Below are 20,846 nucleotides of genomic sequence, written 5' to 3'. Positions count from 1 at the left end.
TAACGGGGAGGTGGCCAGGGTTTTGGAAACAAGAACAGCCAAATGCCTTAGTGTGGGCTTCCCTTCGCTAATGCCAGGTCCCTCACAGAGTGCCCATAGCAAGAGAACTTTCCTACTACCCAGAGATAGCAGTTGACCACTGACAACAGAATAGGGAGTGATGGGCAGTGACACAGGTCAGAAACCACCCCTGTCTGCATTTGGGTGAATGCTGACAACAGTGGAGACACACGCTTAAGTGGCTACTGAAGAGTCCCAGCTGGCTCTGAGAATGAAGTCTCTCCTTCACCTTTCCTGGCCTGAGTTTGATTGAAGGATGTGGGTAGGTTAGGGTTAGTTGATGATGTCCCCACTCCACATCTTCCCGCCTGATCAAACAAATCATCTGAGCTTGCCCATGATGTGAGGAGGTCATTAAATTCCTCCAATTGAGTGGGCTCTGTTTGTGTTGTAACAGAAACTGCATCAAAAGCCATCTTCCTCTTTCTCTCTTTTTGTGTAATTAGATGTGTCAGATTGCAAGCAGTCTTGTGAGATGGGCCTTAGCTCATTACGAACTGAAATGGAAGACAAAGTTGGTCAAGCAAACCACTCCCAGTACATTTAGGGCAAGCATAGGGATGATCTCATCTTATCGAAGACAATAATGTGTGGAGCTGAATGAACACAGCAGGCCAAGCAGCATCTTAGGAGCACAAAAGCTGACGTTTCGGGCCCAGAGTCTGGGTCCGAAACGTCAGTTTTTGTGCTCCTAAGATGCTGCTTGGCCTACTGTGTTCATCTAGCTCCACACTTTGTTATCTCGGACTCTCCAGCATCTGCAGTTCCCATTATCTCTGATTCATCTTATCCATCTGGGCTGACTTCAGATAGATCCCAAAATTGAAAGGATCGTGAGATACCCATGAGCCACTGACCATCCATTCTTCTTCCTTGTTTTGCCAAGCAACTTCCATCTTTGTAGAGTGGATCTAGGATTAAAGCAGGGAGAATGCTATTCTTGTAGCCATTGAGTGAGGATGCATAGATTTCAAATTCATTAAATGGTAGAAATAAACAAAAGACTGATTTGCATTTCTTTCTGGTGCAGAGTTAATATTATTCCTTTCAAAGAACCAATGAAGGCTGATCTATCATACAGGTACAACAATCAACTGAATTACAGTCAGCACAAATTGCTGCTTCTCTCCATTACAAGAGTGACTACGCAAATTAAAAGTACATAACTGGCATTAAAATATTTTGGATCATTTGTAGAATGTGAAAGATACTTTATAATTGTAGAAATCTTACTCTTTACTTCCTTTGCAAGTTAAAATAAAAGGGATTGGAGAGGTATTTTCAATCCAAATGACTTATGGAATCAACTTTTAACAACTACATTCTTTTCCTTTGGATGTATATACGAATATGGATATTTGAGGTGAGAATGAATGATCAAGAGTTAATGTGAGGTAGCACCTGAGCTGGCCGTTCATTACTTTACTAGCTGAAGTTCCTTTGTTTCAGAACAAGCCTGTATCATATTTGGCACATTATTGCAGCAATGCATGTGATTCAGTTTAGCAGGCAAAAACAAAACTGCCTTAGAAATTACTTACTGCTTCAAATGAAAAGCTTCCCTCTTCAACTGAAACTATCTGATCTAAGTCGTTTCTTTGCATTCTCCCCATACCTCTTTGTATTGTTTTTCGGATATTTATTTACTTCTTGCTCAAATGCTGTTTTGGTGTCTGTCTTAATAGCTGTGTGTAAAATATGTTGAGTTTTAATAAACCTCTGAAAGGATAGTCTCTCCTCATATTATTTGTTCTTCAAATGATAATCCAATCCAACCAAGTGCAGCATGGTGGCTGCGTAGCTAGCACTGCAACCTCACAGAACCAGGGACATGGGTTCAATTCCAGCATCAGGTGTCTGTCTGTGTGGAGCTTGCAAGTTCTGCCTGTATCTGTGTGGGTTTCCTCACACAGTCCAAAGATGTGCAGGTTAGGTGGATTGGCCACGCTAAATTGCCCATAGGGTCCAGGGATGTACAGGCTAGGTGGATTAGCCATAGGAAACACAGGGATTGGGTGGCTCTGGGTGGAATGCTCTTCAGAGGGCTGGTGTGGACTCAATGGGCTGAATATCTGCATCCAATCTGTAGGGATTCTGTGATTTTTAAGATATAACTAATTTTGCATTTTTCTTTCACAATCTTATTTAATTCCTAATGCATAGGAGCAAAATTAATACATATTTCCTGCTCACTACCTCCAAACTTTACATAAAAAACAGTGTTGGTTTGAAAGATTCTGAATTACATTGGACACTATCCACTTTAAAAGGAAGAAAATAATCAGACCAAGTTGTTTTATTGGACATACTGCAATAGGTTAGGGAGTAGAATTTACTTTAATTATTACTGTTTATTTGCACTCTTCTCCCTGCACCTATCTTTTGACATTTCCCAATCAATTCAGTCAAATATCTTCATGGCAAAGTGCAAGTTCTCCAAGAAAATAATTTATGTTACAGCTGAATGTAGATTATTCTTTGAGCGGCAAATGAGAAAAGTAAATTACGTAAGATAATTTCAATCAAGTCAGTAATTCATACAGATCAAATAAGCTTATGTTTATTTTGGATGTAGCAAATGAACACAGAGACTTAGCGTTGGTATAAAGGATGGAGAGTTAATTAAACTTGAGGTGATAACCAGGATGGTAGTTTATTGCTTTACTCACTTTAGCTCTTTATTCTAGGACAGATTTGTATTCCTACATTACATCCATTAATAGATTAGTAAAAGTAATTCAGTTAAGCACACATACACACAATGATACCTCAGAAAGCTAATTACATTTTTAGAGTCGAAAGCTCTGCTGAGGATTATGGTACTCTCAACACCATATCAGATTGTGCTGCCTTAACAGGCCGTCATAGTATATTCTACTTGGAGTTTAGTTTAAGAAAATATCAGATAAAAAAAATCAGTTCAGATTCTTTAAATTGAATTGACCATTGATACGATATGCTTAAAACCAGGACAACATAAAACAAGCCAACTAAGTACTCTTGACTTTGCATTGGTGCTAAATTCTGTCAAGCAATTTCCTTGTTTGAAATGTTTTTTTTCCATTTGGGGCTTCTGCCTGAAAGCAGATCCAACCAAAAATGTCATGACCTTACCACACAACCCAAATCTAGTCCAGCAGAAAGAAGGATCAACCTTTGTGCTGTTGACTTCAATCTCATCCTCATCGGCTATCCAAGAAACTACATCCCCTGCAGAAGAATTCCAGATTTCTGTGGAAGGGTACGGTTTTATACACGAGCAACAGCCTGGAACTATGAAAAGTGATGGCAGTGGCTCTACTTTATTTTCATCACACAGCTGACTAGGCATCTTTCCCACTCTTAGCACCTGCCATTGGTATATGTCGGACGGATTTGGAAATAGATACTCAAGTTGTTTCGATTTCATAAGACGTTCCTTGGCTGTCAGGTCTTTTAAACAAAACATAACATAGCGAATAGAAGCAGAGGTTGGTCCATTCAATATGATCATGGCTGATCATCCAACTCAGTATCCAGTTCTCACTTTATTTCCATACTCTTTGATCCCTTTAGATCTAAGAATTATTTCTAACTCCTTCTTGAAAACATTCACTATTTTAGCCGCAACCACTTTCAGTGGCAGAGCATTCCAGTGCCTCACCTCTTTCTGAATGAAGAAACCTCCTCTAATCTCAATCTTAATTGACCTACCTTGTATTCTTAAAATGTAACCCTGATTCTGGACTTCCTGGCCATGGGGAATATCCTTCTTATGTTTACCTTGCTTAATCTGCTGGCTCAGAGGGAAGGATGCTATCATTGTTGTTATAATCCTAGCTGACAATACTATTGGAAAAGTCAGATCCCAGAAAGAAATCTGGCTTGATAGATTTTTTTCCCTCTTTAATCTGATGGTCTTTCATTGAAACATAAATATCCAATGCTGCAGATTTGGTTGTAACAATCATACAGAAAGGTCGAGCACAGAAGAAGTTGAGATGAAATGGAACAAACCAAGCTTTTTACATATGACACATTTAGAAAGATTCAGGAACATTTGGTTAAACTAAATCCCATCTGTTCCAACACCATCACTTTATAGTAAGCTAATGCCTGAAAGAGTTCCTTCTCTATCGTATTTATAAGTTTAACGTAGCTGTTACTTCATTCCCAGATTTGGGTGCTCCATTTCATCTGTCTTGATTCGTTCACTAATAAGTAACATAGAGCAGAGAACATAGAACATAGAAAAGTACAGCACAGTACAGGCCCTTTGGCCCACGATGTTGTGCCGTGGAATAATCCGAATCCAAAAATAAAATAACCTCACCTACATTCCCCTCAATTCACTACTGTCCACGTGCATGTCCAGCAGTCGCTTAAATGTCACTAATGACTCCGCTTCCACAATTACCACTGGTAAACTATTCCATGCGCTCACAACTCTCTGGGTGAAGAACCTCCCTCTGACGTCTCCTCTATACCTTCCTCCTAACACTTTAAAACTATGACCCCGAGTGGCAGTCAGTCCTGCTCTGGGGAAAAGTCTCTGGCTATTGACTCTATCCATGCCTCTCATTACCTTGTACATCTCGATCAGGTCACCTCTCTTCCTCCTTCTCTCCAGAGAGAAAAGTCTGAGCTCAGTCAATCTCTCCTCATAAGACAAGCCCTCCAGTCCAGGCAGCATCCTGGTAAACCTCCTTTGTACGCTCTCCAAAGCCTCCACATCTTTCCAAAAATAGGGCGGCCAGAACTGGACACAATATTCCAAGTGTGGTCTCACCAGGGTTTTGTAGAGCTGCAGCATAACCTCGCTGCTCTTAAACTCAATCCCTCTGTTAATGAAAGCCAAAACACCATATGCTTTCTTAACAAGCTTATCCACTTGGGTGGCAACTTTGAGGGAGCTATGCACTTGAGAACCAAGATCCGCTGTTCCTCCACGCTGCCGAGAATCCTGCCTTTAATCCTATATTCAGCCTTTAAGTTCGACCTTCCAAAATGCACCACTTCGCATTTATCCAGGTTGAACTCCATCTGCCATTTCTCAGCCCAGCTCTGCATACTGTCAATGTCTCGCTGAAGCCTGCAATAACCCTCGATACTATCAATGGCACCTCCAACCTTTGTATCATCAGCAAACATACTAACCCACCCCTCAACCTCATTATTTATAAAAACTACAAAGAGCAGAGGGTCAAGAACAGACCCCTGAGGGACACCACTCCGCACTGACCTCCAGGCAGGATACTTACCATCTACAACCACTCTCTGGCTCCTGTCAGCCAAACAATTCTGAATCCAGACAGCCAAATCACCCTGTATCCCATACCTCCTGACTTTATGAATGAGCCTGCCGTGGGGAACCTTATCAAATGCCTTGCTGAAGTCCATGTGTACCACATCCACTGCTCGACCCTTGTCAACCTGTCTCATGACTTCCTCAAAGAACTCAATAAGATTTGTAAGGCATGACCTGTCCCTCACTAAGCCATGCTGATTCCCTTTAATCATGCTATGCTTTTCCAAATAGTCATAAATCCTATCCCTCAGAATTCTTTCCAAAACCTTGCTGACCACAGACGTAAGACTGACTGGTCTGTAATTTCCAGGGATTTCCCCATTACCTTTCTTGAAAAGAGGAACAACATTTGCCTCCCTCCAATCTTCTGGTACGACTCCCGTGGAGAGTGAGGAAGCAAAGAACTTCGCCAGCGGCTTAGCAACCTCCTTTCTCACTTCCCGGAGCAACCTAGAATAAATCTGGTCTGGCCCTGGGGACTTATCAATCTTAATGTTTGCCAAAATTTCCAGCACATCAACTTCCTCAATCTCGATCTGTTCAAGCCTGTTTTCCTGCTCCTCAAAGTTCTCATTCACAACAAGGTCCCTTTCCTGAGTGAAAACCGAAGCAAAAAACTCATTTAGGGTTTCCCCTATCTGCTCAGACTCCACGCACAAGTTCCCTACGTTATCCCTGATCGGCCCTACCTTCTCCCTGATCATTCTCTTATTCCTCACGTATGAGTAAAATGCCTTCGGGTTCTCCCTAATCCTTCCTGCCAAGCCTTTTTCGTGCCCCCTCCTGGCCCTCCTCAGTCCACTTTTGAGCTCCTTCTGATCAAGCCTGTAATCCTCTAAAGCTGTGCTAGACCCTTGCTTCCTCCACCTTACGTACGCTGCCTTTTTCTTTTTGGCGAGAAGCACCTCTGTTCCCGTCATCCAAGGCTCCTTAATCTTATCCCTTCTTACCTTCTCAGAGGAACAAATTTATGCATCACTCGCAACAACTGCTCCTTAAACAGTCTCCACATGTCTGTTGTGTCCTTTCTGTGGAACAATGGCTCCCAATCTGTACTTCCCAACTCCGGCCTGATAGCGTCATAGTTTCCTTTTCCCCAGTTAAATATCTTCCCCTGGCAACTGCTCCTTTCCCTTTCCATGGCTATGGTAAATGTGAGGCTGTTGTGGTCACTGTCGCCAAAGTATTCTCCCATGTCGGCCTGTCCACATACTGAGTAAGGAAACCCTCCTGAACACACCTGATGAAAACGGCTCCATCCAAACCATCTGCACTAAGGAGGTTCCAATCTATATTGGGAAAGTTGAAGTCACCCATAACAACAACCCTGCTACGTTTGCACTTTTCAACAATCTGCTGGCCAACGAGTTCTTCGATCTCCCTACTGCTATTTGGGGGTCTGTAGAAAACCCCCAGTGAGGTGACTGCTCCCTTGCTGTTCCTAACTTCCACCCATACTGACTCAGTCGATAAACCTTCCTCGGCAACCTCAGCCCATACCACCTCAGTAGACGAGTCCTCATCAAAAGTTCTTTCAGCCACCGTTATACTATCCTTGACCAAAAAAGCCACACCTCCCCCTCTTTTACCACCTTCCCTGACCTTAATGAAAGATCTAAACCCTGGAACCTGCAACATCCATTCCTGGCCCTGCTCTATCCATGTCTCCAAAATGGCCACAACATCAAAGTCCCAGGTACCTATCCAAGCTGCAAGCTCAACTACCTTATTCCGGATACTCCTGGCATTAAAGTAGATACACTTCAATCCAGCTTGCTGTCTGCCAGCACACTCCTGTGACAGTGAGGTCCTGACCATGTCCTCCCTACGCTCATCCTCCTGTGTACTAGGACTATACCTCAATTTCCCATCCCCCTTCTGAGCTAGTTTAAATCCACCCGAATAGCACTAGCAAAATTCCCACCCAGGATATTAGTGCCCCTCTGGTTCAAGTGGAGACTGTCCTGTTTGTAGAGGTCCCACCTTCCCCAGAATGAGCCCCATAATGAGTTTATACTTCGTTAGCTATAAATAACACCTTCAGGATATGAACCAAGCACTTCTAGTCTGGAATTTTCAACCAAAAGTCTTACAATGATGTAACCAATTTCCTAACTGCTCTGAACTAACTTCTTTCTCCATGAGAAAGAGTTCTTACATTTGGCCCTAGCCAGGTATTCTGCGAACTATGGACATTTGTCCAGTGCCTGGGTTTTCCTGAGCTAAAATCAATACTTCTTTCTTCCACACCAAAAGCAAACCTTTCCAGGTTTGCTCTCTCCATTTGTAAAAACCTCACAATGCAAACGAGGTATAATTACTCATTTTACAGATGACAAGAAGATTAGTGATTTTGATAGTGAAGAGGGTGGCTGAGGCTACAGTTTGATATTGATCAGCTGGTAGACTGGGCAGAGCAATGGCGTCCGGTGGGTGAACTTGCAGCATGGGTTAGTATCTGGGACTTCAATGTTGTGGCCATTTTGGAGACATGGATAGAGCAGGGACAGGAATGGTTGTTGCAGGTTCCGGGATTTAGATGTTTCAGTTAGAACAGAGACAATGGTAAAAGGTGGGGGAAGTGTGGCATTGTTGGTCAAGGACAGTATTACAGTTGCAGAAAGGATGTCTGGGCACTCATCAACTGAGGTAGTATGGGCTGAGGTTAGAAACAGGAAAGGAGAGGTCACCCTGTTGGGAGTTTTCTGTAGGCCTCCGAATTGTTGCAGTGATGTAGCGGAAAGGAAAGCAAAGAAGATTCTCGATAGGAGTGAGAGAGACGGGGTAGTTGTCATGGGGGATTTCAACTTTCCAAATATTGACTGGGAACACTATAGTTTGAGTACTATAGATGGGTCAGTTTTTCTCCAACGTGTGCAGGAGGGCTTCCTGACACAGTATGTAGATAGGCCAACAAGGGGCGAAGCCACATTAGATTTGGGTAATGAGCCTGGCCAGGTGTTAGAGTTGGAAGTAGGTGAGCACTTTGGTGATAGCGATCACAATTCTGTTCTGTTTACTTTAGTGATGGAAAGGGATAGGTGTATACCACTGGGCAGGAGTTATAGCTGGGGGAAAGGCAATTACGATGAGATTAGGCAAGATTTAGGGAGAATAGGATGGGGAAGGAAATTGCAGGGGATAGGCATATTAGAATTGTGGAGCTTATTCAAGGAAAAGCTCCTGTGTGTCCTAGATAAGTATGTACCTGTCAGGCAGGGAAGAAGCTGTAGAGCACGGGAGCCATGGTTTACGAAGGAGGTGGAATCTCTGGTCAAGAGGAAGAAGAAGCCTTATGTTAGGATGAGATGTGAAGGCTCAGTTAGGGTGCGCGAGGGCTACAAGGTAGCCAGGAAAGACCTAAAGAGAGAGCTCAGAAGAGCAGGAGGAGACATGAGAACTTGTTGGCGGATAGGATCAGGGTAAACACTAAGGATTTCTATAGGTATTTAAAGAATAAAAGAATGACGAAAGTGAGATTAGGGCCAATCAAGGATAGTAGTGGGAAGTTGTGTATGGAGTCAGAGGAGATAGGGGAAGCGCTAAATGAATATTTTTCAACAGTATTCACTCTAGAAAACAACAATGTTGTTGAGGAGAATACTGAGATACAGGCTACTAGACTAGGTGGGATTGAGGTTCACAAGGAAGAGGTATTAGAAATCCTACAGAGGGTGAAGATAGATAAATCCCCTGGGCCGGCAAATGGAGTTTAATGCAGACAAGTGTGAGGTGATGCACTTTGGTAGGAGTAACCGGAAGGCAAAGTACAGGGCTAATGGTAAGATTCTTAGTAGTGTAGATGAGCAGAGAGATCTCGGTGTCCATGTACACAGATCCTTGAAAGTTGCCACCCAGGTTGACAGGGCTGTTCAGAAGGCATGCAGTGTTTTAGCTTTTATGAATAGAGAGATCGAGTTCTGGAACCAAGAGGTTATGCTGCAGCTGTACAAAACTCTGGTGCGACCGCATTTGGAGTATTGCGTACAGTTCTGGTCACCGCATTATAAGAAGGATGTGGAAGCTTTGGAAAGGGTGCAGAGGAGATTTACTAGGATGTTGCCTGGTATGGAGGGAAGGTCTTACGAGGAAAGGCTGAGGGACTTGAGGCTGTTTTCATTAGAGAGAAGAAAGTTGAGAGGTGACTTAATTGAGACATATAAAATAATCAGAGGGTTAGAGAGGGTGGATAGGGAGAGCCTTTTTCCTAGGATGGTGACGGCGAGCATGAGGGGGCATAGCTTTAAATTGAGGGGTGAAAGATATGGTACAGATGTCAGAGGTAGTTTCTTTACTCAGAGAGTAGTAAGGGAATGGAACGCTTTGCCTGCAATGGTAGTAGATTCGCCAACTTTAGGTACATTTAAGTCGTCATTGGATAAGCATATGGACGTACATGGAATAGTGTAGGTTAGATGGGCTTGAGATCGGTATGACAGGTCGGCACAACTTCGAGGGCCAAAGGGCCTGTACTGTGCTGTAATGTTCTATGTTCTATGTTCTAATGGCAGATTCGATTTAATCTGATAACAGTGAGAGTACGCACTTTGAGAGATCTGATAAAGGTAGGATATGGATGATTATATCCCTACCAAGTACTGAGGAGCAAAGGAATTTCAATGTACAAGTCCATAGATCGCTGAAGGTGTCAGCACAGGTAAATATGATGGTGAAGAAGGCAAATGGGATGTGTGTCTTCATTAGAGAATAGAGGAATAGGGAATCTTCTTGCAAGTTCATGAAAGATTTGTTAGGCTAGTGATGAAATACTCTGTGTAGATCTGGTTGTCAAACTATTGGAAAGATATGACTGCACTGAAGAGAATGCAGAGGACAATCTCCAAACGTTGCCTGGGATAAAAATTCTCAGTGATGACGATAGACTGGGTAGGCTGCATTTATTTTCCCTGGAGCAGAGGAGGCGGAGGGGTGATCTGACTGAGGCATGCAAGATTATAGACCGAGTAGATCAAGAGAATATCTCCCCAGTGCGGAGATGTCTAAGACCAGAAGGCATAAATTTTAGGTTAGGAGTAAATCATTTAGAAGAGGTCTGAGGAAAACATGTTTTCACCTGAAGGGTGGTACACATGTGGAACAAGATGCCTGCGAAGTTGGCAGAGGCAGGTATGCCCACAACATTTAAGAAGCATCTGGACTAACACTTAAAATGCATGGGTTATAGATTAAGATCAGGCAAAAGGTATTAGTTTGGTGCTTGTTGGCCAGCATAGACAGGATTGGCTGAAGGGCCTGTTTCTATGCTGTATGATTCTCTGTGACTCTAAATTCCCCTTATCATCGCAAGCAAGCCATGAATCAGCTGCGATCTGACACATACTGCTTTAAAAATATCATGGCTCCAGAAACATTGACAAGTTAATTACTAAGCACCCTTACACACATGCCAATAGTTCAAAATACAAACTCTAAAACAAATGATGTTTATATCAAACTTTACCTCACACAGTGCTATAAAATGTTCCTCTTAAAACTGCATAAATAAAACTGCAGCCTCTTGCCAACTATAGCACTTCTGAAGTGAAATTTGTCAAGTTTATAACAGAGAATCTTAAAATTAAATATTAGTTTTTAGAATTTAACTAAAGAGTTGGCTATTCTTGGTTTTCATTTTCTTATAACAATACAGCCTCCCTTTGGTTTAAGCCAGTATCCTATGATATAGCTATACATTAATCTTGACTAAATGTTCAGTGTGGAGTGGGAGAGAGTGTTGGTTTGTGTCTTGATTGGACACTAAACATGCGGCATAGGTCAGGTTTTGCAGGTACACTGACCCCTCAAAAATGCCAAGTGAAATGACCTTGCTTTCCAACTTCTATTTTGAAGGTGAAGCAATGGGATTCATACATAAAACTTAGAGATTAGGAACTGGAGTCACAGCCTGTCAAAGCTGCCTCACAATTCCATGTAATCACGGTGATCTTCAGTCTTAGCTGTACTTCCCACGCATTTTCCATATTCCTTACTTCCCTCTGAATTTTTTAACCTGTCATTATAATCTGTCATAACACCTGCCATATTTTAATTCCAGGGAGCTAAGGCAGGTGGGAATTGTGCTCAGAGGCTGGATTACCCACATCTAATTGCTGGGTAATCTAATCGTGACTGTCAGTCAATAAATGTTTCGCTGGAAAAGCACAGCCTGTCAGACAGCATCCGAGGAGCAGGAAAGTCAACGTTTCAGGCCAAAACCCTCCATCAGGACTGGGGGCGGGGGGGGCGTGGGGGGGGGGGGGTAGCGGGGTGGTGGGGAGCCCAGAAATAAATAGAAAGAGAGGGGCGTGGGGCTGGAATGAGAGTAGGTGAGATAGAGATGGGTGGATGCAGATAGGGGGTTATTGTGTTTGGTCAGTGGGAAGTATGGAATGGATAGGTGAGTAGGAAGATGGACAGGTTGGGGGAGGAGAGATTTTGAAGCTGGTGAAGTTAATATTCAGGCCATTAGGGGGTAAGCTCGCAAATTGAAATATGAGGTGATGTTCCTCCCGTTTACGTTTGGCCCCACTCTGACAGTGGAAGAGGCCAAAAATGGACATGTGACCAGGGGAGTGGGAGGAAGAGTTAAAATGGATAGCAACTGAATTGGGTTGGTTGCTGTGTGCAGATTGCAGATGTTTCTGTGAACAAGACCCTGAGTCTGCATTTGGGCTCGCTGATACAGAGGACACCACATCGGGAGCAACAGACACAGTCGATGAGATTAGATGTCAGACCCTGAAGCCTCACTGCCCTTGCCACACATCTCCATATCACCTCTGCTCAGGCAGAGTAGTGGTAATGTTATTACGGTGAATATACTGAAGTGTTGGGGAGCATCAGAGGGAATGGAGGGCACATGGAGGATAGAAGGGTACGTGGAGGAAGCACAAAGATGTGTAGGATCTGAGCAGCATGACTTCAAAGGTATTTAATCATACTAGCACAAGCTCCAAGTTCATGACAGGCCTTTTAGCAGGCAGCTTCAGCATCTGTAGTCATCCAACATTGCATCAGGATTTGGAAAACCCAAAATTTGCCTGTCCTTGACTCCAGGAAGTGGGGTGGGAATGGACAGGGGTGATGGTCTCGGATTTCTGAACTTGGGAAATAGCCTGACTTCCATTTCTTTCGCTCACACCAGGATCCAGGCCATAAATCATTCCTCCTTTTGAATTTACACCTCTTTAATCAACTTATTTTCATAATACAAGGATCTGTAAAAATTCAAAAGCCAAACTAATTTTAATGTTTCATCACATTCCCTCCTTTGCTTCTTCTCAGAATCTCAAGGCAAATACTCAGCCAATGACATGAGTTTTTTTTTCAAAACTATGAATTATTAAGTATCAAAAGGGTTTTGAGAATTTGGCACCTATTATTGGAACTGCATATATTTCCTCTTTACTGAAAACAGTATGAAGGAAAATTGAAAAATTTTATTAGCTCCTGATTTGCACACCTGATCTTTCTTCAGTGACACTTTGCAAGTGGTCCCCTGTCATTCACTATTACCAAAATAACCCTGTTCCACTTTTCTGTCTCGATTATGTTCTGGTCTTTAGCGAGAAGGTTAGGTGAAATTACAATCAAACTAATTTTGAATTACATAACATTGTGGATTATGTGATTCACTTCTTGAGGCTTTCTAATATTCAATTGCATACAGGCACCCGTATTGAAAGCACCAATCTTCAGTAGTTTCCAGTCATTAAGACAGTAACCTTTTCCAATGAGAGAGTGCTGGTTGACTGATTGAGTGGCTCAGGGTTCGTTTAGTACTTTGGCTTCACTGAAATCCAAACCACAGAAGTCCAGTGCTAAGTTAAACGAAGCAAAATCAATCCAGTGACCATATGTCGCATTAATAGCTGGACAAAAATTCTATGAAACATCTACTCTTTCCATTTGTTCATGATTGTAGCAATTATCTCTTCTTTCCTCTTTCTTTAAATACATTTTCTTCATTAGTTTGTTCTTCATTTCAGAGCATGTGCAAACACTGGATTTGGAAACTAATCTCTGTCTCATAGAATTTCTGTTTGTAAAGATTAGAAACAAGAGATGTGCCCACAAATATAGAAGTCTTCCCAACAAAAGAGAAAGGCACCAATTGTTCATGAAAAGTGGGATAGTTTTACGTTGCAACAGTTGCAGTGAAGGTTATCAGCAATGTTGATATTGGTGAGTGAACAGTTGGTTACATGATTTTTAGTTTTTCAGATTGCTTGCAGTTCTGTAGTTCTGATGTCTTTCAACCTGCCTTGGAATCCAGCATTCAGGGTGAGAGACTGAATCCTTTGTTGTCCTGTTGCATTTTTTTAATGGTTTGTAGCACAGAGTTGGAAAGTGTCTTTATCTGTAACACAAGGGTGATTGGGGATAACTGTTCAACTGTGATCATCACAGCACCCTGAAGATTAAACTCAGGTTGGTCCATACACGATTGTTCAGTTCCACTAGTCCACTCCAGTAGGGATGAAAATGTTTTTTTAAGCCTCGGTCTTGTGATTTCCTGGAAATTATGAAAGACATGTCTGCAAGAGATGGGTTTCTGCTGAGAAGGGAAAGATAGTTAACTCTCCATAGAATCCCTCCAGTGTGGAAACAGACCCTTTGGCCCAATAAGTCCACACCGACCGTCAGAGCATCCCAACCAGACCCATCCCCCATAACCCACCTAATCTATACACCCTGAACACCACAGGCAATTAAGAATTACCAATCTGCCTATCCTGCATATCTATGCACAGTGGGAGGAAACTGGAGTACCCAGAGGCAACCCATGCAGACACAGGGAGAATGTGCAAACTCCACACAGACAGTTGCCTGAGGCTGGAATTAAACCCGGGTGCCTGGTGCTGTGAGGCTGCAGTGCTAACCACTGAGCCACCATGCCATTGTGCTGCCTCCCCAACCCCCACACCCCCAGTTAACTCTTGTTAACTGCCCTTGCCAAGTCTTCCTATTTTTTTATTTTCCTAATGTAGTGATTGGAAATAGGTTGGCCAGATGGATCTCATTGAGAATGAGTTCCCTGATTGGGGTTGTTTACCGGGACCACTCAGGGAGTCTTGGCTGGCAGATATAAACAGGTGTCACAGGGATGCTCCACACTCTAGGGACTGGCTCAGAGCTAGCTGGTCAGAGTCCATGTACTGTGCATGTGTAAATAAAGGATGACTTGGTGATGGGACACTGGCCTCTGTGGAGTCATTTCACCCAACAATTTACAGCTAACAGTCCATTACCTTCACATAGGATTGTGCCAAACAGTCACTGTATTTAAATTTGCAGTTTTTATACAGCACTCCTTCTTTCAAAACCAACACATTTTAGAAGGAAAAATAAAACAAATATCTCTAAATACTTGGCATTCTGATCCACCAGCATGACAGTTTACCTGTGTGTGTACCCATGTGCATGCCAGTGTGTGTACTTGTGTACATATGTAATGTATATGTACGAATGTATGAACAAAGATGAGGTTGGGGTGAGTTTTAACTGTGCATTGGGAGGAGTTGGGGTAACAGGGGAGCAGTAGGCATTTTTGTAAGGATCTGTGAAGACCCAAAAACCTTTCCACTAATTTTCAGGTTTTACTATATTCCCTCATTGTACTTCTCAGAATGCTCAAGGCAATCACTCAGCCAATGGGCATTGAGTATTTTCAAAGCTATGATTTACCAAGCATTAAAAAGGTTTTGAGAATTTGGCGCCTGTTACAGGATCTGTAAGAATTTCCTCTTTATTGAAAACAGTACGAAGGAAAATTGAATCGTTTATTAGCTCTTGACTTATACAACTGATCTTTCCTCAGAAAAACTTTGCAAGTGGTCCCCTGCCATTCACAAACACCTAAATAACCCTGTTTCCATTTTCTGTCTCTATCATAGTCTGATTTCTACCCAGAAGTCAGTGTGGTCAATATAATATTAAATAAACTTGTTGATGATATCATTTCTGCATCAGAATATGTGCCCTGATAGTATAAAGGTCTCATACGCTATCTTTACAGGATCATTTGAAGCATTACATAATACAAGAGGTATGCTGCTCAGTGTTTTACATTGTCATCTAATCTCTGTGTTCAGTAGTTTGCTTTAATGACTATCTGTTGGATTCTTAAATACAATGGTACCCAATCCAAGATTCTTATGTTACAAGAGAAAACACAACTCTTGGTACATTTGGTTAAAAAAAACTCTGCTGGAGGTAGAAATCATATCATGTTTTGCAGTGGGCATCAAAGAAAGACTGCATGATCTTGGTGGTAGATATTTGGAAAAGTGATTGAATGCTTGCTTTTCAACAGTCTTAGATATCAAAAATCACATAATTGGCAACATCAATCTCTCTGAGATGGTCATATAGGCTTGTAAATATAGCCTAACCAACAGGAAGACTGAGATAATGTTGTTTGATATAAAAAATATTACACACAAATATACACATATATGTATGATCATGTATTCTTACTTAAAAACAAAAAAAATTGCAAATACAATCAAAGCTAAAGGGTATAGACCTGTACTGTAGCACAATGGGTACCCTATCCCTTTCTATTTCTCTTTAAAATAACATGAGATTGCTACTCTGAATTTAAAGAGAACAGAAAAGTTTTCAATGGTTCCCAAGGCACTAATGTTTTCCTAGAATAAAATACGGCATAAAAGATTCAAAAAGTGGATTTGTAAAAATACTTAACAGCGTTCAGAAATCAGTTGGTTCTATTAAAATCTTTCATCAAAACAATAAAAAAAATCCTAAACAATTTTAGGCAGAAATTTTCATGATGAGCCTGCAAAAGCTTTATTGGGAAAAGAACCATTTTAAAGGGGACTAGACCAGTGTAACAATAATATTAATTTACACGTAGTTTCAGACGGTGCATTGCAAAGATGCTTTAGTGGAACCGTAGACAACACAAACTTTATTTTGGACTTGGTATCCAGTGATATATTTACCAAATTTCAAACCTTTAAACAATACAGGGGGTTTTAGTTTACAAATCAAGCAATGAAACAACCTGAGAAAACAGTTGTAAACGAGCTCATGGCTAGTCGCTGCAAATATTCATTTATTTCTTTCTCCATTCCCTAGAAATGTCAGAAACATATTTCTATATCACCATCAAAGAAAAAAAATGGGAGCTTTCAATGGTGTCAAATACTATTCATTACTGTTATGTGAGGAAAGCAGCAAAGTCCCATGTAAAAAGAAAAGGTGGTGTTATTTAAGCTCCAATGAGATACTGTTGAAAGCAGAAGAAGTCAATGGAAGTTCTGAATGAGGTATAGACATGATTGCAGGATGATTTTGCACAGGCCATACATGACATTTGGGAAATGACTTCTGTATTGTATCTCACAGTCAATATGACAGTTTACCCTTAAGAGACATCTGCATGATACCATATTGCATCATAGCATATGACTTGAAGGTATGAGGACCTTTTAGTTTATCTCACATCAGATCACTTAGATCATACCAGATGCATGCTGCTCTGCAGTAACGTAATAACATATTAATCCAGAGCTTTATGTGACTGAAGAATAGTAATATTTGTGTCTTATATTATGCTGTAATAAATGCCTGTTGGATTCTTCCACACTAAGATATGGATACCTGCTTTCTTGTGTTATAGAAGATAATATAAACATTGACATGCCAAATAAAGCGCCCTGCTTGGAGGTAACCTCATACTATGGTAGCAGCAGTGCCATCTACTATAATCTTTTGATGGTAGATATTTGGAAAGCTAATTGAAGACCACTCTGGACAACATTTTTCCCTTAAAAAGCATCAATTTCTGTGCATGCATACACTGTACAGGTCTGTAGATGGGACATTAACCAATGTAAATAGTTAATTTAGTTTTGATTGAATAGTACATTTGGTTTTTGAGATGAAAGACATTTGAAAGATTGCCTCAATGTAATTTTTTTTAAAAAACTGCTGACCATTAGCTGAGCTGAGACTACATTGGTGAGGATAGAATCAAATCTTTTTTTCTCCTCTTTTTGGCTCCCTCGCCTCCTGCCACACATTCAGTTTAGGACTCGATCAGCTTGGTCTGTAATGGTGTTATCAAGATACTCGTTGTAATGGACATTGAAGTCTCCCACCTAAATACATTCTATGCTCTTGTTGCCCTCAGTGCTTTTCAAGCTGATGTTTCACTGTAGAGGGGAACTGATTCAACAGCCAAGGGAGGGTAGCAGATTTTAATCAGCAGAAATTTTCCCTGGCCATATTTGACTAGATGCCAATTGTCTTCATGGAGTCCTAAGTCAATGATGGGGACTCCCAGCAATTCTTCCTGACTGTATGTCACTATGCTGATATCTCAGGTGAGTCTGCCCTGCTGGTGGTACAGGAAATACCTGGGATGGTGATGTCTGAGACATTTTGATGTATGATTCTGTGCATATGTTTATGGCAGGCTTTTGCTTGACTACTTGGTGGACAGCTTGCCCAATTTTGGCAGAAGACAGGCCATGTTATTAAGGACAACCTTACAGAATCAATCCAGCTTGGTTTGCCAATTTTATTTCCTATACCTAGGTCAATGCTGGGTCATCTAATGTACGGCATGGTGGAGCTAGAGGAATAGAGCAGGCCAGGAAGCATCAGAGGAGCAAGAAAGCTAACATTTCAGGTCGGGACCCTTATTCAGAAAAATGATGGGTCAGCTGTCTGGTTTCATTCTTCTTTGTAAATGTAGCAGCTTGATATGACTGAACAGATTGTTCAGCCATTAAAGAGTCAATCACATTGCTGTATGTTTTTATTTGCTTGTAAGCCAGACCAGAAAAGGATGGCAGATTGCTTTCCTTAAAGGGCTATAGTGATCCAGATAGGTTTTTACAAATTTCACCATCCGATGTGGTGAATTTCAAACCCATGTCCCAGATTCCCAGAATTTTAGCTCTGGTCTCTAGATAACTAGTTCAGTGATATTACCTTTGCGACACTGCCTCCCCCTACGTAGAAATTGATGCAGATAAACACATAATAGTCATTATTTTCCAACATGCCACTAAAAATTAATTCCTTATAGATGCCGTACAAGCTAAGCAAGCCGAAATAAGTTACGACTTGCACCATGACCGACTTCAATTCAGCACCAAATCTTCAATGGTGGCATTGCTTGCTGATGTTCATGACAGCTCATTTCTCAATAACTGTTTTGAACAAATTTAAACATTAATTATTACAAAATCTAAGACTGGCTCAATGCTCACTGCCAAGCTATTTATATTATAAATCAGCCCACAATTATAATTCTTTTGCCTTGAAAGCTTTTCCTGCATAGTTCCTATTGAGAAAATTTAATTTGAGACGAAACTTCAAATTAAAATAACTAGAACAGTGTGCACATTTCAAATTTAATATGTAGAAACAGAAAGCACTGATTGTGATAATTAAGGCCCGAACAGGATGGCATTCTTCCCATTATCCTATCAGAACACAATGACACCAATGGACAAAAGCAGGGAAGCATGCCTTCAGGCTGTAATTTAAAACGGATGAATCTTTGGAAAAGTTCTGTTTAGGCCAAACAGTGTTGTTTTCCGTATGATCTTCCTCCATGGCCTGAGGATACTGGCTGATGCTTGGACCAAATTCCATGGGAGCTCCCCCTAAATGCTAACAAACCATTCTTCAGAGATACATTAGAGCTTAGAAGGCTGAGGGGAGATCTAATAGAAACTTACAAGATAATGTGTGGTTTAGAAGGGGTGGACACTGGGAAGTTGTTTCCGTTAGGCGGGGAGACTAGGACCCGTGGGCACAGCCTTAAAATTAGAGGGGGTAAATTTAAAACTGAAATGAGATGACATTTCTTCAGTCAGAGAGTGGTGGGCTTGTGGAATTCATTGCCACGGAGTGCAGTGGAGGCCGGGATGTTGGATGCCTTCATGTGATGCCAGAACCACAGAAATAGCTCAGTGGATATCACTGCTGCCTCAGGCGCCAGGAATCCAGGATCGATTCCACGCTCAGGTGACTGTGTGAAGTTTGCACATTTTCCCCTTGTCTGTGTGGGTTTCCACTGGGTGCTCCAATCTCCTCCCACAGTCCAAAGATGTGCAGGTTAGGGTGGATTGACCATGCTAAATTGCCCATAGTGTCCAGGGGTGTGTAAGTTAGGTGAATTAGCCATGGAAAGATAGGGTTACAGGGAAAGGATAGGGGGATGGGTCTGGGTGGGATGCTGTTTGGATGGACGGTGTACACTTGTTGGGCCAAATGGCCTGTTTCCACACTGTAAGGATTCTATGTGATTGAGTCTTCATTGCCCACATTAATAGCTTAGTAAGTCCCTCAGTTCAATGACAGCCAACAAATTTACTGGTCTTGACAGAAACAGCTGAGGTTAAGAGTGGGTCTGAGGGAATCTTGCTGAGCGACAAAGATATGCATTCACATAATGCTTTTCACAGCCACAGGATATTTCAAAGTCCTTTACAACCAATACTTTGAAATATGGTCACTTTTGGAATATAGGAAAAAAAGAGAGAAGTTTCTATAAACTTATACATTCTAACTTGGAAAGAGACAAACTTTATCGAGCTCTTTTCAATCTTTGCAATGTTTCATCATTAGGAACAGAGAATACTAGCAGTTTAAGTACTCAATACGTAGTAAGGCTGGGCCTCATATAAACACTGAAATTGAGATTGTTTGTTTGTTTTGAACCTGGTCTGTTTTCAATGCTGCAGGCGCCCAGCCCTGAAGGAATTGTATTTAGTTTACCCCGAAAGATACCATTCATTCCAATCAATAGCTTGCACTGAAGGTTCCAAATTATCAAATAGTTACTCTTGTCTGTTCCAACTCTGTGAGGAAAGCATGTATGGAAATTGATGTTTAGGAAGTAGCACCTACATTTCAGGAAAACACAAACTTTGCAAGCTCCAAAGCCAGAATGTTTGGAGTTTCCAGCAGTAACTTGTCACTTGTTAATATAGGCATGATGTCAGCGCTCAGTGGCAAGCCAGTAGAAGTTTAAATGTTTGATGTACAGTACTTCAAGAAATCCAAATGAAATAGAAGTAAGGATTTTGGAACTGAGAAATCTTTAATCATGGTATTAACCTTATCTAAAAATCTAGTATATAAATTCTAGTAAGATAAATTTTAAATCCTTGGCTCATTTTTGATAGTTCTGGCTATCAGTTTATGTGTGAAACATTAACCTGTAACAAATGAATCTGTAAGGCATTAAAAGGGTTCATACTTGTTACAACCAGAGAGGGTCCAAGCTATTAGGATTGCAGATGCAATATCTCAAATTGCGAGGAATTGACGAATAAACTAACTCCCTTTCCTTATTCACTCATCTCACTGGTTGGTTGCAACGAGGTTAATTTGACAAGGATCCTCTCCATTTCGCATACCTTTCTCCCAAACAATTGTATGTTTTAAAAGGAAACTAATTTAACCAGGTTTTCCTGAGTTAACAAAAGAATGAGATTATTCATTACTAAGT

This window comes from Stegostoma tigrinum, chromosome 31 (assembly GCF_030684315.1).
Source record: "Stegostoma tigrinum isolate sSteTig4 chromosome 31, sSteTig4.hap1, whole genome shotgun sequence".
NCBI lineage: Eukaryota > Metazoa > Chordata > Chondrichthyes > Orectolobiformes > Stegostomatidae > Stegostoma > Stegostoma tigrinum.
The sequence above is the reverse complement of the archived record's forward strand: the minus strand, read 5'-3'. Positions refer to the sequence as shown.